This window comes from Protopterus annectens, chromosome 10.part0 (assembly GCF_019279795.1).
Source record: "Protopterus annectens isolate FY-2018-M chromosome 10.part0, PAN1.0, whole genome shotgun sequence".
Lineage (NCBI taxonomy): Eukaryota > Metazoa > Chordata > Ceratodontiformes > Protopteridae > Protopterus > Protopterus annectens.
The window spans coordinates 232,721,403-232,741,402 of record NC_056744.1 but is presented as its reverse complement, the minus strand read 5'-3'; positions in this window follow the sequence as shown (position 1 = coordinate 232,741,402).

Here is a 20,000-nt window from a genome sequence, read left to right as displayed (position 1 = left end):
CTCATTGCTTGTCTATTTTTAAGAAAAGGTTTTAAGGGAACACAGCCATTAAGGCCAGGGGGGTTATCTGCCCTCAGCCGCATTATCCATTTGGCTACCTCTCTCTCAGTCATATTGGTCAGGTCTCCTTCTCTGGAAGTAAAATGTATCTTTGAAATGACCATGAAAACAAAGCTATGTCCCTCATGCTCACGTAAATGAAGGAAAAGATGATTTGTTTCCTTTCTGTTACGTATATCAGATTGATGTTTGATAATTTCCTTTAGCTTCATATTAGTTTTTCCAACATAAAATGCTGATCATGAAGTGCAAGTAGCTATGTAAACAATATTGCTGGTTAGGCAATTAGCTAATCCATGAAAAACAAATGTCTATTTAGTAACTGGATGCTTAAATGTGTTGCTACAATTGATTACATTGCAGACCTTGCAGAAGCCACATTTCTTTGTTCCTGATGAATTATTATATACGTAGTTGTTACATATCCCATCATTTGAGCATCAAATCCTTTTGAGATTCTTTTTATTTTTGAAAAGGAAACTTGGGTTTTCTCCAACAATCTCTTTTAACTTTTTATCCGAAGTTAGAATAGGACAGAACTTTCTGACCACCTGGCATACGTTATCATGGTCCATAGTGTAAGTCAAATTGACCCTTAAGTTAGATGTTCTTTTAGGTATAGCTAGGGATGGTGTACTTTCACCTTTTCTGACCTTAGAGGAATAAAAAGGTTTGCCTTTTCCTTTATGTATGTCATTAACTCATTCACTCCGGAGCAGCTCAGAAAAAGCTGCCTGCTTAATTCAACCATAAGAACAACAGTGCAGCCTGAGCTCATTTTCAGAAAATCCATTTGTAATACTATACAGAAAACAAATGTTCATAACTCTTTAACTATAAGAGCTACACTAAAAATGTAAACGCGAAAGTTGTTCAGCAGACACTTACCTTTCCAACAGTGTAAATGTTGATAGTGCATATCAAAGTCATTATTAAATATTTGGCAAGGAATGCTGATATTGTGCATATTTTTTACCTTTTTGGAAAAGCAAAGCACAATATCTTTGTCTATGTACCATGCAGACCCATACAATTTGAATTTAATTTGTTAGTATGAATGTCAGCTTTAAAATGATACCTTAACCATTACTGTGTGACATTCCTTTCATGAGATATTCACATAAATATGATTAATATATTATTTCTCATAATTGATAAATAAACAAAGCATAATATCTCATCACCTGTAACAGACAGAGCCTACATATCAGTGTAGAAGTTGTGCATCTGAATGTCAGCCTCAAAATGATGCATCATTTGTGTGATTACCATGCTCCCTCACAAAGATATGGGCATAATAATGAGAAGTATTGTAAATGTATAATTTTCATAGTCGTACAAGACTAAACAAACCGTGATATCTGTACATGTGTACAGTGCACAGACACAGTTCTTTTACCATGTTGTAAGGAGTAACACTGTCTTCAAAATGAGGTATTACTTCACACAATGAAATGCACCCTTGCAAAGTTATTTACCAAAATATGAAAAAAATCATAATTTCCATAACCTAAGTCCAAAACAAACTTTGATATCTGCCTATGAGTACAACATACAGGCACCATTCTTTTACCATGTTAGAACTATAAATAATATTTTCAAAATGATGTATTACTTATCACATTCAGATGCTCTCTTGCAAAGTTATTTACCAAAATATGAAAAAAAAATCATAATTTCCATAACCTAAGTCCGAAACAAACTTTGATATCTGCATATGTGTCAAACATACAGGCACAATTCTTTTACCATGTTAGAACTAGCAATACTGTCTTCAAAGCGAGATATTACATGGCACATTCAGATGCTCCCTTGCAAAGTTATTTACCAAAATATGAAAAAAATCATAATTTCCATAACCTAAGTCCCAAACAAACTTTGATATCTGCACATGTGTCAAACATACAGGCACAATTATTCTGCCATGTTGGAACCAGCAATACTGTCCTGAAAATGAGATATTACTTGGCACATTCAGATGCTCCCTTGCAAAGTTATTTACCAAAATATGAAAAAAATCATAACTTCCATAACCTAAGTCCCAAACAAACTTTGATATCTGCACATGTGTCAAACATATAGGCACAATTCTTTTACCATGTTGGAACTATGAATACTGTCTTTAAAATGAGGTATTACTTAGCACATCCAGATGCTCTCTTGCAAAGTTATTTACCAAATATGATAATAATCATAATTTCTATAACCTAAGTCTGAGCCATTGTAACCAAACTGTGATATGTGTACACCATGCAGACATAGTTCTTTTCCCATCTTGTAAGTACTAATAGTGTCTTCAAAATTAGGTACTACTTAGCATGATGATACATTGTCTAGCAAAGTTATTTACTAAAAGATGAAAAAATAGAATACATTTCACAACCTAAGTCATAAACAAACTGTGATATCTGTACAAGTGTAGAACATACAGATAGTTCACTTGCCGTCTTAAAATGAGGTTTTACTCTGCATGTTGACAAGTTACCTAGCAGACTATACAACAAAATTATAAAAAAATCTGGCACTAGTAGGCATCTGGAGTGTCCCACACCTGTGCTTGCAATGTGATAATGACTTTTAGTAATGTGAATAACAGTGGCAGCTGCTAATGGGTTTACCTGACAAGTGATAATGACTCACTGTTACACTGTACCTGCACATATTGTAACTTAATAATGTGATAATGACTTGCATTTCACTACTGCAAGGTTCTGCTTGCTCATACGAAGTTGATGATTGCTGCACATGACCTTTTGAGCAAACATTCTTCACATTCCTGGTGCAGGTGTAATGTAAGAGTGAGTCATTGTCAGGAAAAGACCAGAGTACTTCAGTAAAAGTTGTATAACTGTTGTATATTACTGAACCCTTCCTCTCACCTAAATTCTACATGGCTGATAAAGGTAGAAATATTGTTCAAAATATCTGGTTGATCAATGCCACAATCAGCGTAAAATCAGTAAGAACATATATCTCACTAAGATCTTCCTTTCACTCACACATCCAAGTTCCTATCCCTCTATTGGACAATAGATAAGAGTACAAGAGTACAGCAGAGTAGAGAACAGCAACAGTAATCCCCCTACACAAAAGAGGGCCATCTTCCAACCCTGGGAACTATAGATCCATAACTGTAACCATCCTTAGCTGGAAGCCATGGAAAGAATCATCATGGACCTTCTCAACTAGACCAGTTACCAGTGGCATAACACAGGGATCTCTGTTGGGCCCTGTACTGTTTGGAATCTATTTCTCAGAAGTCCAGGTGAATATAGACAGTGTGTGTCTTACCAAGTCTGTGGTTGTAAAAGAATGCTGGTTCTAGTGCTATTAGAATGCATTCTGTTCATGATGTCTGGCAATGCAGAGCCATCAGTTTTTTCACTGGAACTAATAAACAGTCATTTTGCTGGTAGTTTAGTAACAATTGTACCAGCTCACCTACCCATTTAGCAGATTTCAATAAATAAACAAACAAGCAAGAAAGCACATGGCACTTCAGGCAATCCTCCTCAGAAAACTGAATTTGCAGTGACTTGCAAAGCTGTGTATATCAAGGGCATGTGTCATGTCCACTAACCTAGAGCTGCGGACATCAAGAGCATGGGTCATGTCCACTAATCTACAGAACTCAGGAATGAATTTTTGCCTGCCCTCAGCTTCCCATGTAACAAATGTCTTCTATATTAACACTTCATGAACCACCATCAGAACCATGTCCTTTCCATGAAGCATTATCATCAGCTAATCTAACTTAGTAACAACATTGCAAGTACTTATCTGGTTATGGTACTAATAACAGTTTATTGAAGCCAGTTAATAATATATGATGCACCTTTCAAAGAATACATACCTAATCTAAAAATAAATATAACTCTTTTCCCAAAGTAAGATAGTTGTGTAGTTAACCAACGTGGCTGTTACAACATTGGAAAACAGTGACCTTCTTTGAGGAATAAATATTACACAGGTATTTAATAATAATATTGTGTTTCCAAGAACTTGGTTGTAATTGAAAAAAGAAAAAAACAAACTTCCCTGACACACCAGTGGATTGTTTTCCCCAGTAACCCCTTCAGTTCTTTGTGTTGTGTATGCACAAGGATCAAAATGACACTGTAAACTATATTGCCGTCACTTCAGCAGTCTGACCATGTATGCACAAGCACTTCCCTGATACAAAATGAATTATTTCACCAAGCAACATCTTCGTTAGTATGTCCAAGTGTACACATGCACCAAAATGAAACATTCACCCAAGTGACCCCTTCAGTAAAATGTTGAACTATCCATAAACACCAACATGAAACATTTCCCCAAAATGACCCTTCACTAACATTTCCTAGTATGTGCAATAATCAAAACGAAGCATTCACCCACGTCACCCCTTCAATAAAATGTTGATGTATGCACTAGCACCAGAATGAGATATTAACCCAAATGACCCTTTAGTAACATTTCCTGGTATGTACATGCACCAAAATGAAACATACACCCAAGCAAACCCTTCAGTACAATGCTGAAGTATGCACAATTACCAAATGAAGAATTCACCCAAGTGACCCCTTCAGCAACAGTTCACAGTTTGTACATGCACCAAAGTGAAACATTCACCCAAACAATCCCTTCAGTAAAATGTTGAACTATGCACAAGCACCAACATGAAATATTGCTCTAAGTGACCCTTTAGCAACATTTCCTTGTATATGCAATCACCTAAATGAAGCATTCATCTAAGCAACCCCTTCAGTAAAAAGTGGATGTTTGTACAAACCATAAATTCACCCCTGGAGTTGCACCACTGTCCCTCTTGGACAGAGGAGATAGGTGCTGATCGTTGAAATAAGGGTAAAACTTGACTGGGCTTGTAAGAGCCCTAGGGTCATTAACCTAGTAACCGCTTCCTGCAATTCCTCCTAAAAATACTGGAAAAATATATTTCAAGCTACTAAGTATATATTATTATTTCTACAAAATTTTCTGACCAGAAATATGGAAACAATTTACAGTACAGAAATGGAGGATCTGCCCTAACTTCTTCTTTTTATCCAAGAGGGATGCCATGTCACATGCATGCTGAATATGTTGCCTATCTTATATTTACTGGCTTAGTTTTAATATTATTTTTATATCTTTGAGTATGGGTTGTCTGGAATCTTAATAAGGTAGTCTCAAGGTGCATACTAAATAAAATCTGAGTTTACTGATTTTGCTCAGTGGAAAAAGAGTGCTGGCATCCCATTTCCTGGTATGTACATTTGAAAGATATTTGGGTATTTCCTGACAGCCTTGCAGAAAATATTTGTTTAAAAATTGTAATTCTCTAAATGTATACTGTGTAAAATGCATATTATCATTATTATTGAGAACTGCATTAAACATTTGAACTTCTCTGTGCTCTTACAGGAATTTCTGAAACAGAGATTTTTTTCTCCCCACCATAGCTTATTAGTTGAGCATCAGGGGTAACAAAGTTAAACTATTTCATAGTTTTTTTTTCATTAATGGTCAGACTACATTCTGACAGCATGCTTCACAATTACTCTTTGCTAATCATTTCGATCTTAGTCTCCTTTTTTCTCTCATACTTATCAGCCTTATAGTTTGTATTTAATTTTGTTTTTTTATAAAAACCCTTGTACTGGTCTGCATATTCTTGGGAACACGTTCCTTCAATCTACTTTTCAATTAAATTCATTACCTTAAACAAGTCATACTGGACTAACTGCTTGCTCATACGAAGTTGATGATTGCTGCACATGACCTTTTGAGCAAACATTCTTCACATTCCTGGTGCAGGTGTAATGTAAGAGTGAGTCATTGTCAGGAAAAGACCAGAGTACTTCAGTAAAAGTTGTATAACTGTTGTATATTACTGAACCCTTCCTCTCACCTAAATTCTACATGGCTGATAAAGGTAGAAATATTGTTCAAAATATCTGGTTGATCAATGCCACAATCAGCGTAAAATCAGTAAGAACATATATCTCACTAAGATCTTCCTTTCACTCACACATCCAAGTTCCTATCCCTCTATTGGACAATAGATAAGAGTACAAGAGTACAGCAGAGTAGAGAACAGCAACAGTAATCCCCCTACACAAAAGAGGGCCATCTTCCAACCCTGGGAACTATAGATCCATAACTGTAACCATCCTTAGCTGGAAGCCATGGAAAGAATCATCATGGACCTTCTCAACTAGACCAGTTACCAGTGGCATAACACAGGGATCTCTGTTGGGCCCTGTACTGTTTGGAATCTATTTCTCAGAAGTCCAGGTGAATATAGACAGTGTGTGTCTTACCAAGTCTGTGGTTGTAAAAGAATGCTGGTTCTAGTGCTATTAGAATGCATTCTGTTCATGATGTCTGGCAATGCAGAGCCATCAGTTTTTTCACTGGAACTAATAAACAGTCATTTTGCTGGTAGTTTAGTAACAATTGTACCAGCTCACCTACCCATTTAGCAGATTTCAATAAATAAACAAACAAGCAAGAAAGCACATGGCACTTCAGGCAATCCTCCTCAGAAAACTGAATTTGCAGTGACTTGCAAAGCTGTGTATATCAAGGGCATGTGTCATGTCCACTAACCTAGAGCTGCGGACATCAAGAGCATGGGTCATGTCCACTAATCTACAGAACTCAGGAATGAATTTTTGCCTGCCCTCAGCTTCCCATGTAACAAATGTCTTCTATATTAACACTTCATGAACCACCATCAGAACCATGTCCTTTCCATGAAGCATTATCATCAGCTAATCTAACTTAGTAACAAAATTGCAAGTACTTATCTGGTTATGGTACTAATAACAGTTTATTGAAGCCAGTTAATAATATATGATGCACCTTTCAAAGAATACATACCTAATCTAAAAATAAATATAACTCTTTTCCCAAAGTAAGATAGTTGTGTAGTTAACCAACGTGGCTGTTACAACATTGGAAAACAGTGACCTTCTTTGAGGAATAAATATTACACAGGTATTTAATAATAATATTGTGTTTCCAAGAACTTGGTTGTAATTGAAAAAAGAAAAAAACAAACTTCCCTGACACACCAGTGGATTGTTTTCCCCAGTAACCCCTTCAGTTCTTTGTGTTGTGTATGCACAAGGATCAAAATGACACTGTAAACTATATTGCCGTCACTTCAGCAGTCTGACCATGTATGCACAAGCACTTCCCTGATACAAAATGAATTATTTCACCAAGCAACATCTTCGTTAGTATGTCCAAGTGTACACATGCACCAAAATGAAACATTCACCCAAGTGACCCCTTCAGTAAAATGTTGAACTATCCATAAACACCAACATGAAACATTTCCCAAAATGACCCTTCACTAACATTTCCTAGTATGTGCAATAATCAAAACGAAGCATTCACCCACGTCACCCCTTCAATAAAATGTTGATGTATGCACTAGCACCAGAATGAGATATTAACCCAAATGACCCTTTAGTAACATTTCCTGGTATGTACATGCACCAAAATGAAACATACACCCAAGCAAACCCTTCAGTACAATGCTGAAGTATGCACAATTACCAAATGAAGAATTCACCCAAGTGACCCTTCAGCAACAGTTCACAGTTTGTACATGCACCAAAGTGAAACATTCACCCAAACAATCCCTTCAGTAAAATGTTGAACTATGCACAAGCACCAACATGAAATATTGCTCTAAGTGACCCTTTAGCAACATTTCCTTGTATATGCAATCACCTAAATGAACCATTCATCTAAGCAACCTTCAGTAAAAGTGGATGTTTGTACAAACCATAAATTCACCCCTGGAGTTGCACCACTGTCCCTCTTGGACAGAGGAGATAGGTGCTGATCGTTGAAATAAGGGTAAAACTTGACTGGGCTTGTAAGAGCCCTAGGGTCATTAACCTAGTAACCGCTTCCTGCAATTCCTCCTAAAAATACTGGAAAAATATATTTCAAGCTACTAAGTATATATTATTATTTCTACAAAATTTTCTGACCAGAAATATGGAAACAATTTACAGTACAGAAATGGAGGATCTGCCCTAACTTCTTCTTTTTATCCAAGAGGGATGCCATGTCACATGCATGCTGAATATGTTGCCTATCTTATATTTACTGGCTTAGTTTTAATATTATTTTTATATCTTTGAGTATGGGTTGTCTGGAATCTTAATAAGGTAGTCTCAAGGTGCATACTAAATAAAATCTGAGTTTACTGATTTTGCTCAGTGGAAAAAGAGTGCTGGCATCCCATTTCCTGGTATGTACATTTGAAAGATATTTGGGTATTTCCTGACAGCCTTGCAGAAAATATTTGTTTAAAAATTGTAATTCTCTAAATGTATACTGTGTAAAATGCATATTATCATTATTATTGAGAACTGCATTAAACATTTGAACTTCTCTGTGCTCTTACAGGAATTTCTGAAACAGAGATTTTTTTTCTCCCCACCATAGCTTATTAGTTGAGCATCAGGGGTAACAAAGTTAAACTATTTCATAGTTTTTTTTTCATTAATAGTCAGACTACATTCTGACAGCATGCTTCACAATTACTCTTTGCTAATCATTTCAATCTTAGTCTCCTTTTTTCTCTCATACTTATCAGCCTTATAGTTTGTATTTAATTTTGTTTTTTATAAAAACCCTTGTACTGGTCTGCATATTCTTGGGAACACGTTCCTTCAATCTACTTTTCAATTAAATTCATTACCTTAAACAAGTCATACTGGACTAACTGTTCTTCCTAGAGGTATGATCAGATCAGTGGAAGTTTACGGTAGCACAGAGCTGAGTGAATCAACACTTCCGGCAACTAATGGACCGTTGTCATTGCTGCTGCAACCTAACCTAACGGTTTTGCGGTTTGTTGTGAAAACTTTCCATATCTGTACTCACGCCTTTCCTAGGACAGAACTGGGTGAAAAATAGCGATGTCTGGAAAAGATACAACAATAATGTGAGAGATTACTTCAGTGACATCCTGAATTCTATATAACAAGTGCGTAAGACGTTCAGGATCGTTCCTTGATATGTACATTTATTTACAGTCATTTCATCAGCAGACATGTATGTCTTCAGTATTAGTCAGCGAATTTTAAGGCAACTATCAAGTATAATAAGTGAGGTTTATGCTATTATGAAATTAAATTTGAGTTGTCCGTATATGTGTTTGTATATGACCCTGTACGTCAGCCTTCTACTAGACTCTGTCTACCGACTAACTTACTTTAGAGAAAAGGGATTTATTGCAAGTGTGTATGTATGTTTTCTACATAAGGGTTAAAGGATGACCAGGGAGAAAGTGATAGAAAGTCTGAGCATGCAAGGGGGAGGTGAAATAGGTTATCAGCTCTGCATTTTGAATCTTGAGCAAGGAGCAAAGTTCGAATGTATTTTTCTTCTGTCAAAACAGTTTGATTACAAGTAAGATAATAACTGCATACTATTAGGTTATATGCTGTAGAATAATACAATGTCTTGACAATGCCGTTTCTAAAAAAGTATACAGAAAACACATACAAAATCGGCTTGCCGTGATCGTGCAAGGCAAGCCATTTTTCTCAAAAACTTCCAACATGAGCACCTACCAACTCCATGATGAAAAATAAGCTGAGAAGGTAACTGACAAAGTTCATGTACTTTTTCAACTTATTTTTTAACAGTGAAGCTGCAATACGGCTATAAAGTTATTTGCGCTTGTGGAAGGGACTCGGCTGTAACTACATTTTATTACTGGCTTCTCACAGCGCACTCGGAGGTAAGCACAGATGCACTGTGAGAAGGTACTTGGGGTTAATGAGTTAATTCTGGTCTTGTTTAGTTCTAAACTTCTCTTTCCATAGCCTTGTTTGCTGAAATTATTAATAAGCCTCTCTTCTTCCTGGAGAAAGGTTGCCTCTTCTGTACATAGCTTTGAAATCCTTGCAATGTGATTTTTAACAATGTTAGAGAAAATATGTCTAGGATGCATACTGGAAAAATGGAGCATGTGGTTTCGCCACATATCTTTTCTATAGAGGCAAGTGTCTATTCCCTTCCCCGGATCAACAGATAATCTCACATCCAGAAAGTCAATCATCTCTCTAGATGTTTTTACATCAAATTTCAGGAAAGTAGTGGTCTGTGACAGGAAGTTAACAAAGCTTCTTAAATCTTCTTCTTTGCCCTTACATACAATGAAAGTGTCATCCACAAACCGATTTTACAGAATTATCTGGTCATGCCAAATGTTATTAGCATCCTTGGACCAAGCTCTCTCCCAGTTGGCTAAAACCAAGTTTGCATAACTATTGGCACAGGGCGTGCCCATGGCAACCCCCCATCTCTGCCAATAGTAGCTGTTATCATAGGTAAACACATTGTACTCCAACACGATTTCCAAAAGATCACATATCAAATGTGATTCTACCTTTTCTTCAGTTAGAAATTCTCTTACTGCTTCAATGCCATAATTATTTGGTATGGAAGTGAATAAACTATTCACATCTAGGGTTACCAATAGCAGACTCTCAAGATCATCATGATGTTCTAGAGCTATATACAGATGTTGTAGAAACTCAGCTGTATCTTTAATCACAGTGGAAGCCCTAGGTAGCATCTTTTTTAGTTCTTGTTCAATAAACATAGAAATAGATTCTGTTAACCATCTTCTACCAGCCACAATCGGTCTTAAAAGTGGGCATTTAAGATCTTTATGAATTTTTGGTAATCCACTGATAGTTGGTATGGTGGGGTGCTCAGTGATGAAAAGATCATGCAAATACTCATTAATCTCTCTTTGCAATATTTCATATTGTATTTTGACCTATCACCCAGAAAGGAGGCATATCAGTAGAGTACACATGTTAGATTTTAATGGCATAAATTTCAGTTTCAGACCTCTTAACCTTCAGAACTAAAATGCAACTGCCAGACCTGTTGTGGTATGTCTGTGTAGGTCTGGAGGGGGGCTGTTCACCATTGCCATCATTTGGGGGCCTTAGACCAGTCTTTCTTTATGGTCATCTACACCTATCCTGCTGGGTGAGGCTGGTGGTGGATATGTGACCTTTATTGACATCCATGTGTGTGACCTATTGACACCCACAATTATTTGGGCCATCATATGTACTGTGGTGGGAGTTGTCACCTTGTATAGTACTGCCTAGTATGTTGACACCAGTATTTGTTATGGATTTCCTGCTGTCCCATATAGTTGTCAGCTGTCTCTTGCTATCCCATTCAGCCACCAATTCCCTTGCATGCTTGCATCCATACCATACATACAACTATCAGAACATACTACTCCATTCAGTAATTGATAGGGAAGTTGACTTACCTTGCTGCTGGGCCAGTATGGAAGACATGAGCTGGAGTGCTGACTGTGTCAAATGCACGTAGTACACTCCCTTTACATAGTAAAGCACAGGTAGTGTCATGTTTGGCACCCCTTTTACTCTATGTGCGAGTAGGAGAGAGGTACCAGTCTCTGGGTCTCTACAGTGTCAGTGTGTGTGCTATGCGTTGCCTCTTTGCCAAGGTTCATAGGTTCATAGGTTCATAGGTTGGTACTAGGCTATCTGCATGAAGGCATTTATAAGCCTAGCCAGAATGTGTTGGCTTTCACCGCCCCCTGGCATGCCTCCTTCTGCCTACAGGGGCAGGCTCATGAAGTTCCTCCTCTGAGGCCCTCTGTGCTTGTGCTGGCCTTGGCAATGGTGGGGGGCTGTGTGGCCCTCACCCGTGCTGTTCCTGCTGCAGCTGTTTCTGCAGGATTATATTGTGTAGCATGGCACATACTATGATCATTTGTGTACATGTAGCTGAAGAGTATTGCAAGACTCCACCAAATATGTCAAGGCAGTGGGACTGTGACTTGAGCATCCCAAACACATGCTCTACAAAGATCCTTGTGCATGTTCCTCATTATGCGTTCTTGTTCAGGTGTGTGTGCATTTCTGATGGGTGTCATCAGCCATGGCTCCAGTACGTAGCCAGCATCCCTCACTAGATGGCCATATGGGATGTCCCCACTTGACAAACCCCTGATACAGCTGTGAGGAATGCCAGATGTGGGAGTTATAATAGATCCCAGGGCTGCTGGCACACACTTCCATGATAATGCCCTGGGCATCACACACGACCTGGCAGTTGATGGAGGGAAGCCCTTGCGGTTTATGTAGACCCTACCCCGCTCACCATGTGGTGCTTTGATGTGTATGTACATGCAGTCTATAGCACCCACTACCTCAGGGTATTCTGCTATATGATGGAAGAGATGCATATTTCTGGTCAATGCCTCACAGGTACTGAGGAAATATATGTGCTCAGTGACATGTGCTGACATGGCATCCAGGAACTGGTGGAGTACCCTGTATGCTGATGCCTGAGAGACTTCCATGATATTCCCAGTTGGTCTTTGGAAGGCATTTGTGGCTAGTATTCTTAAGGCTACAAATACCTTGTTATCCACTGGGATGGGTCCCCTATGTTGGTTATGTGTATGAGGTGGGGATTGCACAGCTGGATGATTTGCTGTGGAATGTCCCTGTGTACCCTATAGCGCTCCACTATCTCCAGCTCATGTAGCCTCTGGTAGGTTACTCTGGGTCTGTACACTCTTCTCCTCCTCCTCACTGTGGGTCAGTTGTCAGCATTATCCCCCTCACCACCCTCAGTCTCTAGCACATATTGATGGAGTAAAGCAGCAGCAGCCTCTAACATTTTTATTTATCTTTGCCAGTTAAAAATCTCCCATCTGTATACACCAGTGATGTAGAGTTTGTGAGAAAAAACAGTCTGAAAGGTGGTTGCCTAGTTTATAGTAGTGTGCTGGGCTGCTGCATGTGTAATTGTCTGATTCTGATACATTCCACCTGCCAGCTTCCCACTTCCTCCCTATTTAAGCCCCAAGGCTGAAATGTAAACAGTGCTACCATTTCTTATTTCTGTTTATGTTTAAAACCCGGTGCCTACCACGCACACCCATTTAGGCTATATACACAGTGCTCAGGCACATCTGACACCCCCACTTCCTTAGCTGTGCTTAGCTAAGGGCAAACACAGGGCACACACCTCCAATGAACTTACAGCAAGCATGTCACACTGCCTTATGAAGTCATCCAGCTCTTAGACTTGCACTGTTGTATTGTTGCAGCTATATGGTTAGGTACAAGCTGACACTTTGAATAAATGTGTGATTCTGTATAACCTCCCTCATTTGCATACCTCAGTGTGTAGGTCATTAGTTACTGCACTAAAACGGACCCTTTCCCTTTGACAACCAGTGCTCCCTGGTATTGTTTACATTCTGCATGCCATAGACTATAATGGCAAAATGCAGATTTAACTAAAAATTGAGTTATCCCATTTTTTATTTTTATTTTCGGCATGGTCCAATTCACGCGCCACTGCCCCATGCTTAAACGGCTGAGATCGCCCAAAAAAAAGTTTAATTTTCATAATAATTAATCAATTTCTAATGCCAATGGGCTTATATTGGGCCATTGGCATGTCTAATGTACATAATACATGCTGTCAAGCCTCGTTTTTGTCAGTTGCAGAAATGTACTCAGTTATTTTCCAAATACATTTCTGCACTGACACTACCTGGCAGCTTGTTGAATCATTAAATCACCTCATTTGCATGGTTTTCACCAGCAAATGAGGTGATTTGCATATTTGCCAGTTTTTCATATTGGAACAGTGTAGGGCCACTCATGCACATGAAAATGGGACTATCCTGAATCGCTCGGCAGCCATTTTCCATGGAGGAGCCCCTACACTGTTCCTGCACAGACTTTATTGAAAAAACAGTCTCAAATGTAATGTCACAATATGTCTTGTTGTTAATAATAATAAATGCTCTTACCGCATGTGCTTTTATAATCAAAGGAGCTAATACATTGTTACACCCTTCATACCTGTCCATTTCTTTCTCTTCTTTACTTTGAATCCTTATTACACAATTCCAGTTTTCATTTTCTTCTGACCTCTTTTCTGCTACTCCACTTTTGCCTTCTTTTACTTTCTCTGCATATATTTTCCTTTCCATCTCACCACTATTCTTTAGGGTTGTCTCTACATCCTCCTTTTATATTTTCTCTATAATGTCCACCAGGAAACATCTCGATCATTTTCTGGCTCACTCTGCATTAACATTTCTTTAAGTAAATCATCCCTCAGCCCTCCCAGTTGGAGGGTTGTAATTATACATCCATCATTTGCTGACTCATCTCCATCAAGCAGATTTCTTTAAAACATCTCCTCAGAATCCTGCATACATTCTTTGGTCTCAATATTTGCTGTCTCCTCCATTTTTCACACCACTCCATTATGTCCTTCTCTCTCCATCTGCCTCCCTGTTTCTCTGGGCCACTTGCAACACCAACAACGAGTATGGGAAGTTCCCTGATGCCCTGGCCAGTTTTCCCCTAGTAGTACAAATACCACGTCAGTTCTCCCCTGAAAACAGGGTATTAGCCCAGTGGAACTAATCAGTCAACAAAGGATAAATAAAATAAATTTTAGAATGTAAGGTGCTATTAAGTATTTTATTTCTCTTAGTCTTTAACCTCTAAACGCCACGCATATATACTGTTTTGTTGCACAACTAAGATGTAATTACTTACCTCCAGGCTGCAGTCTAACTGCTATCTTCAGATTCTAATGTGATCAGTTTCCCACTTCCACCATTCAAATCTCTCTTCACATGTCGCTGTTTTCCCTGTTCCCAGCATCTCAGTATCACAGTAAAATGAGTTAGCTTACATGCTGTACAAACCAAACTTATTTTAAGTAACCAGATTTGTTATACTGCTGCAGCTGGCCTCCTTAAAAGTATGACTCAGTGGAAGATGCCAGAATCTGCCCTATTATAATCTGCTGCTATGACACATATATCATCTGGATGAAGATTTTGATTCTGATAACAAAGGCAATGCACAATTTTGAAGCAAACCCAGGAACACAGTTTGAAATCTTGACTTTAAAAATGTGCTAATGTATTACAAAGACACTTTAATGTAGATAGTAAGGTAATTTCCTCACCAACCTCTCATAGCATGAGTTCAATGTTTTAACTAAAACTAAGTGTTGCACTTATCTCTGAGGATTTCTGTTCTCAGAATGAGAACAATGTAGTAGTAGCAGCAGCACTGTGGGAGGGATAGACCTCTTCAGAAGTAATTCATGAACATATGAGGGTCATCTGAAATTCTGAGGTCAGACTAATTTATAGCCAATTGGCTAGAAAAAAGCAAATCAACCAAACATGCCCATGTACTACCCAAACCAATGAGAAATACATTCTTTACACTCATATAAAAACACATGATAACACACTAGACATGATTACAATACTCTACATCCAACAATCTAAACACACACACACACACACACAAACACACACACACACACACACACACACACACACACACACACACACACACACACACACACACACACACACAGAAAGCTTGTATAAGTAAGTCCATGATAACTGCAAGATTGCACTTCCTTGGGCAAGTGCCCCTTGGAGAAACAGTTGCACAAGCACCCTTCCTCAATCAAACTCCACATGGCAGGTACTACCTTCCATGCATTCACACAAAGCACATTCATGACTTACTGCCTGCACGCAGTCACAGTGAGCACATAGTATGTCATAATCAGGCACACAAATATTTGGACTGCCAGCAATACTGCCCCTCAACCTCAACCCCCCACCCCACACACACCTAAAGCTTCCCATCCCATATCCAACATTATGCACACAAACATATATTCAGTGCTAGTAACAGAAAAAAATACACTGCAAGCTCCTGATTATAGGTTCATAGGTAGGTACTAGGCTATCTTCTCGAAGGCATTTATAAGACTAGCCAACCCTTCTTCTTTTGGCTTTTCCCAGTTAGGGGTCGCCACAGCAGATCACCTTGTCCACTCATGACTGGCAGAGAAGTTTTATGGTGTTGAGTTTCCAGACTGGCACCCAACCTTCCACAGAGGGCACACACTTATGCCTAGGGCCAATTTAGAGTGTCCAATCCACCTAAAGCATGTCTTTGGGATGAAAGCAGAGCACCCTGGGGAAACCCACACGACCAAAGGGAGGACATGAAGACTCCACACAGAAGGCACCCCAGCCAGATCAAACTGAAGAACCTCTTGCTGTGAGGTGGTAACACTAACCACTGTACCACCACAGCTGCCCTTCCTGATTACATACCCTACATGTAGCAAATCTCAACAGTGCATGGAGTGCTTACATCCTAACAGTAAACAAACCACACAGAACCCATATGCACGGTGATACTGAAACACAAACACACACACACACACACACACACACACACACACACACACACACACACACACACACACACACACACACACACACACACACACACACACACACACACACACACACACACACACACACACACACACACACACACACACACATGCATATACACATACTGCTACCATTTAAATGCTAAAATGCACAAATAAAACCCATATACACAGACAACTTTTAGCCATTAGGCCACTCACTTCTTAACAGAAAAAAAATTCTCTTTATTATCCTCATACTCACTATCACTTAAATATACTAACCTGGCATCCTTCCTAAATAGAGACAAAAACTTGGCGCATATCTAACTTCACCCGCACTCAAGGAACTAACTATATCAGCAACATAAATTGACTGACATACTCAAATCCTCTAACTAACTTTAGAATTTGTCTTCTGTAAACATAAAAAGCCACTAAAGAAGATAAATCTACCAGAAGACCTATCATGGACACTCATGATAAATATGTGTACTTGACAAGTAGACATATTCAACCAGAGTGAACTTTTGAACAATGGGATCCAATAAGCTGGTATGCACCCAACAGGATTACAATAAAGAGGATGATACCTGGCTATAAATGCTTTAACAGACCTCCAGATTCAGCAAGCAGCAGGAATAAGTTATTCCTGCATGGCAGGGACCGTTCCTGTTCAGCATGGCAGCACGCCATGCATATGCATGAAGGTGCACTGCCATGCTGTAAAACAGACACAGTTCCATGTACAAGCACAGGGGGTATGTCTGAGAGTAGAGCTCTCACAATACACACACCCCCTGCACTCCATAATTGCCATTCGGCAATTTAAAACAAGCAAGAATGCTCGTAATACCCCCAACCCATCAGGGTAAGAAATCTGGACAAAGCCATAAGAGAAAATCATCCCTACCAAGCCAAATGTTGATAGAATAACAGATTTAGCATAAGCACATAGTGCACACCTTCCAAACCTTCAGAGGAATGTGGACAAAGTCACAAGGGACAATCATCCCACAAAGCGGAAAGTTGATAGAATAACAGGTTCAGCATTAGCATGGATATTCTGAAGGCTATAAATAAAAAAAAACACAACAACTATATATTTTTTACATATGCAATAAAGTTTAAGCATAGCTGCATGGGTATGCCCATTGTTTAGCTACTCTTAGCCCAGTTGAAATGGCAGGATAAGTTAAAAAGCAATAGACATCCACCATAAACATAAGTGCAATAGTGATTAGAGCATATGCCTTACATGTAGTTATTCATGGTTTGAGCCTCATCAAAGCCATTTCCATTTTGTATGTGTAAACATTAAAAATTTAATTTATGCATATTTATGTAAGAAGTAACTGATTTTTCACAACCAGAGAAGTGTATTAGGCCCAGATGTGAGGTGTCAGTGTAATAAAGTAGTGAAACCTCGATATAAACATAAGTGCCCCATACAGTATAGTCACACAAGGATAAATTAATCACAGCATATTGTGGGGTGTCAGGGAAGGTAAATAAATCTATATTATGTAATGAATGATGAATCAGTCACATACAGGTGGTAGACCAATATAATAAAACATAAGCAATGCTAAGCATTGCACAGCTATGTTGACTGGGTGTAAGCATTGTGTACATATGAATACTAAGTAATGGACAGCCCAGATAAGTGGATTTGTCCATTGGTAAATAATGCTGAACCTGCCCCTTTAAACACTGCCAACTTTAGCTAAGCAGGTTTGCCCGTAGCTTACCTTAGTTCAGCATTTTCAAAACTGTCCAATCATGACAAAGGGTGGAAAGTTTGCCATATTTAAACCCTGCAGGTGGGAATACAGATCATAACCGGTTGCAGCTCTCCACTCTAGGCAGTATGGCAGGTGTTGGAGAGGGCATGCACTTCTGTGTGAAGTGCTGGGGCATACAGGAGTCCAAGGTTATGCTAGGACTTCTGGTAAATAAAATGACATGAGACTGCTGCAGGACCAGTACCAGGGCTCCCAATATAAAGCAGAACCCTGGGAAAGTCTTGCCCTTGATCTCACCAGTGCCACTGGTATCCCTCGGACTGGTGAGTAGGCTGGCACTACTATGCTGACTTGAAACGGAGGAAGAGGAAGCTCTTGGAACAGTGGGTCCAAGAAGCAAGAGACAGGGGAGATGTCCCAGCAGTGTGTAAGCATTCATAGTGATAATTGTTTACCGGAGTCCAGCCTGTGTATGTGATGGATAGGTATGCATAAATGTTTCTCTATTTTCATTACAGCAACAGCTGAGTGGGCTGTGAACCAGAAAGCCCATGCCAGCAGGTTGCAAAGGCTGCATTGCGAGGCTGGTGAGTAACAATCCTGTTTGCAGTAATCATACCAAATAAATATAAAGGAGTAAAATGTCACCTGGCAGTATAAAGAATGTGTATGGTTTCCACTGAATAAACCAGGTAATATGACAGTAATAGTCCCATATAGGTCATATTTAAATAAAAGTGCAACTGCCTGGCAATAAAATTCTAAATCCTGGACTGGTTGTGTTTACTGTGGTATTGTATGGCCTCACATGTTTTATTCACCAAGATCTGCTATGTGAATAGTACTGTTGTGTCAACTGTTCCTCACACTGTGCTACAAAAAAAATGTCTAGGAATGTCTGTATAAGAATGTTGTAATTGCAAGGTCAGATTGTACAACCAACACTGAAGAAAAAAAATACAGCACTTGCTAAATAGCTTACTCTGATAAAACACACATTGTTTATTTTTAGCACACACAGTCATGATTCAAATCACAGGAGTGGTAGTAAGCTGTATGCATAATCATACCTCTCAACTGTACAGATTTGTGCAGAATGTCCAAAATTTTGCTTCATATTTTTGGGATGTTCTTCATCACTGGGATGATCTCAGGACTGTAGTCACTAAATAATGCCATACATTTCATTTCCAGACTTCAGATCCTTCAGAAATGCATATTAAAACAAATCCTGTTACTCTAGCAACTTTCTCAAAGTTTATAAGAGCAATATTTAAAATATGTCCCTATTCTTACCCCCAGTGTGTCAAGCTTTGTACAGATGTTTTGCATTAAGAGGTTGAGAGGTGTGTTCAGCATTATAACTAGGAATCTGGGAATATGTATAGAAACAGTCAAGTAGTGTTAAAATGCATTCCCTCTACAGGTCTACCAGATAAGAGAAGTAGAATGTAGCTATAAGACAGTTGAAGGATACACTGTGTACGAACATACCACTGCCCAAACCAGGACCATAGGGTATTGTAATAATACCTGTAGAGTAATGATTAGAGCAATGATCATTAACGTTATGAGTACTGCAAGGATCTACAAGTTGTTAATTGACATCTCTCTCTCCACTCCACCATATCTGCAACAATAATCTAAACACACAAATCAATGGGTATGGTTTACACCAAACCTACTGTTGGGACATATGTCCTATTGTTCAACAAATATTGAAATGTGTTTCTATTAATGTTCCATGTTGAAATACTATCATTGGTGGCCTGATGCTACCAATGTATCCTGCATGCTGTTGTAATGGCCGCTGTGGTTCCATATATGCATGTGTTCTGTTTGCTATGCAACTGTTGCAAATCTGTAGTTTTGGGTTAATGGGAC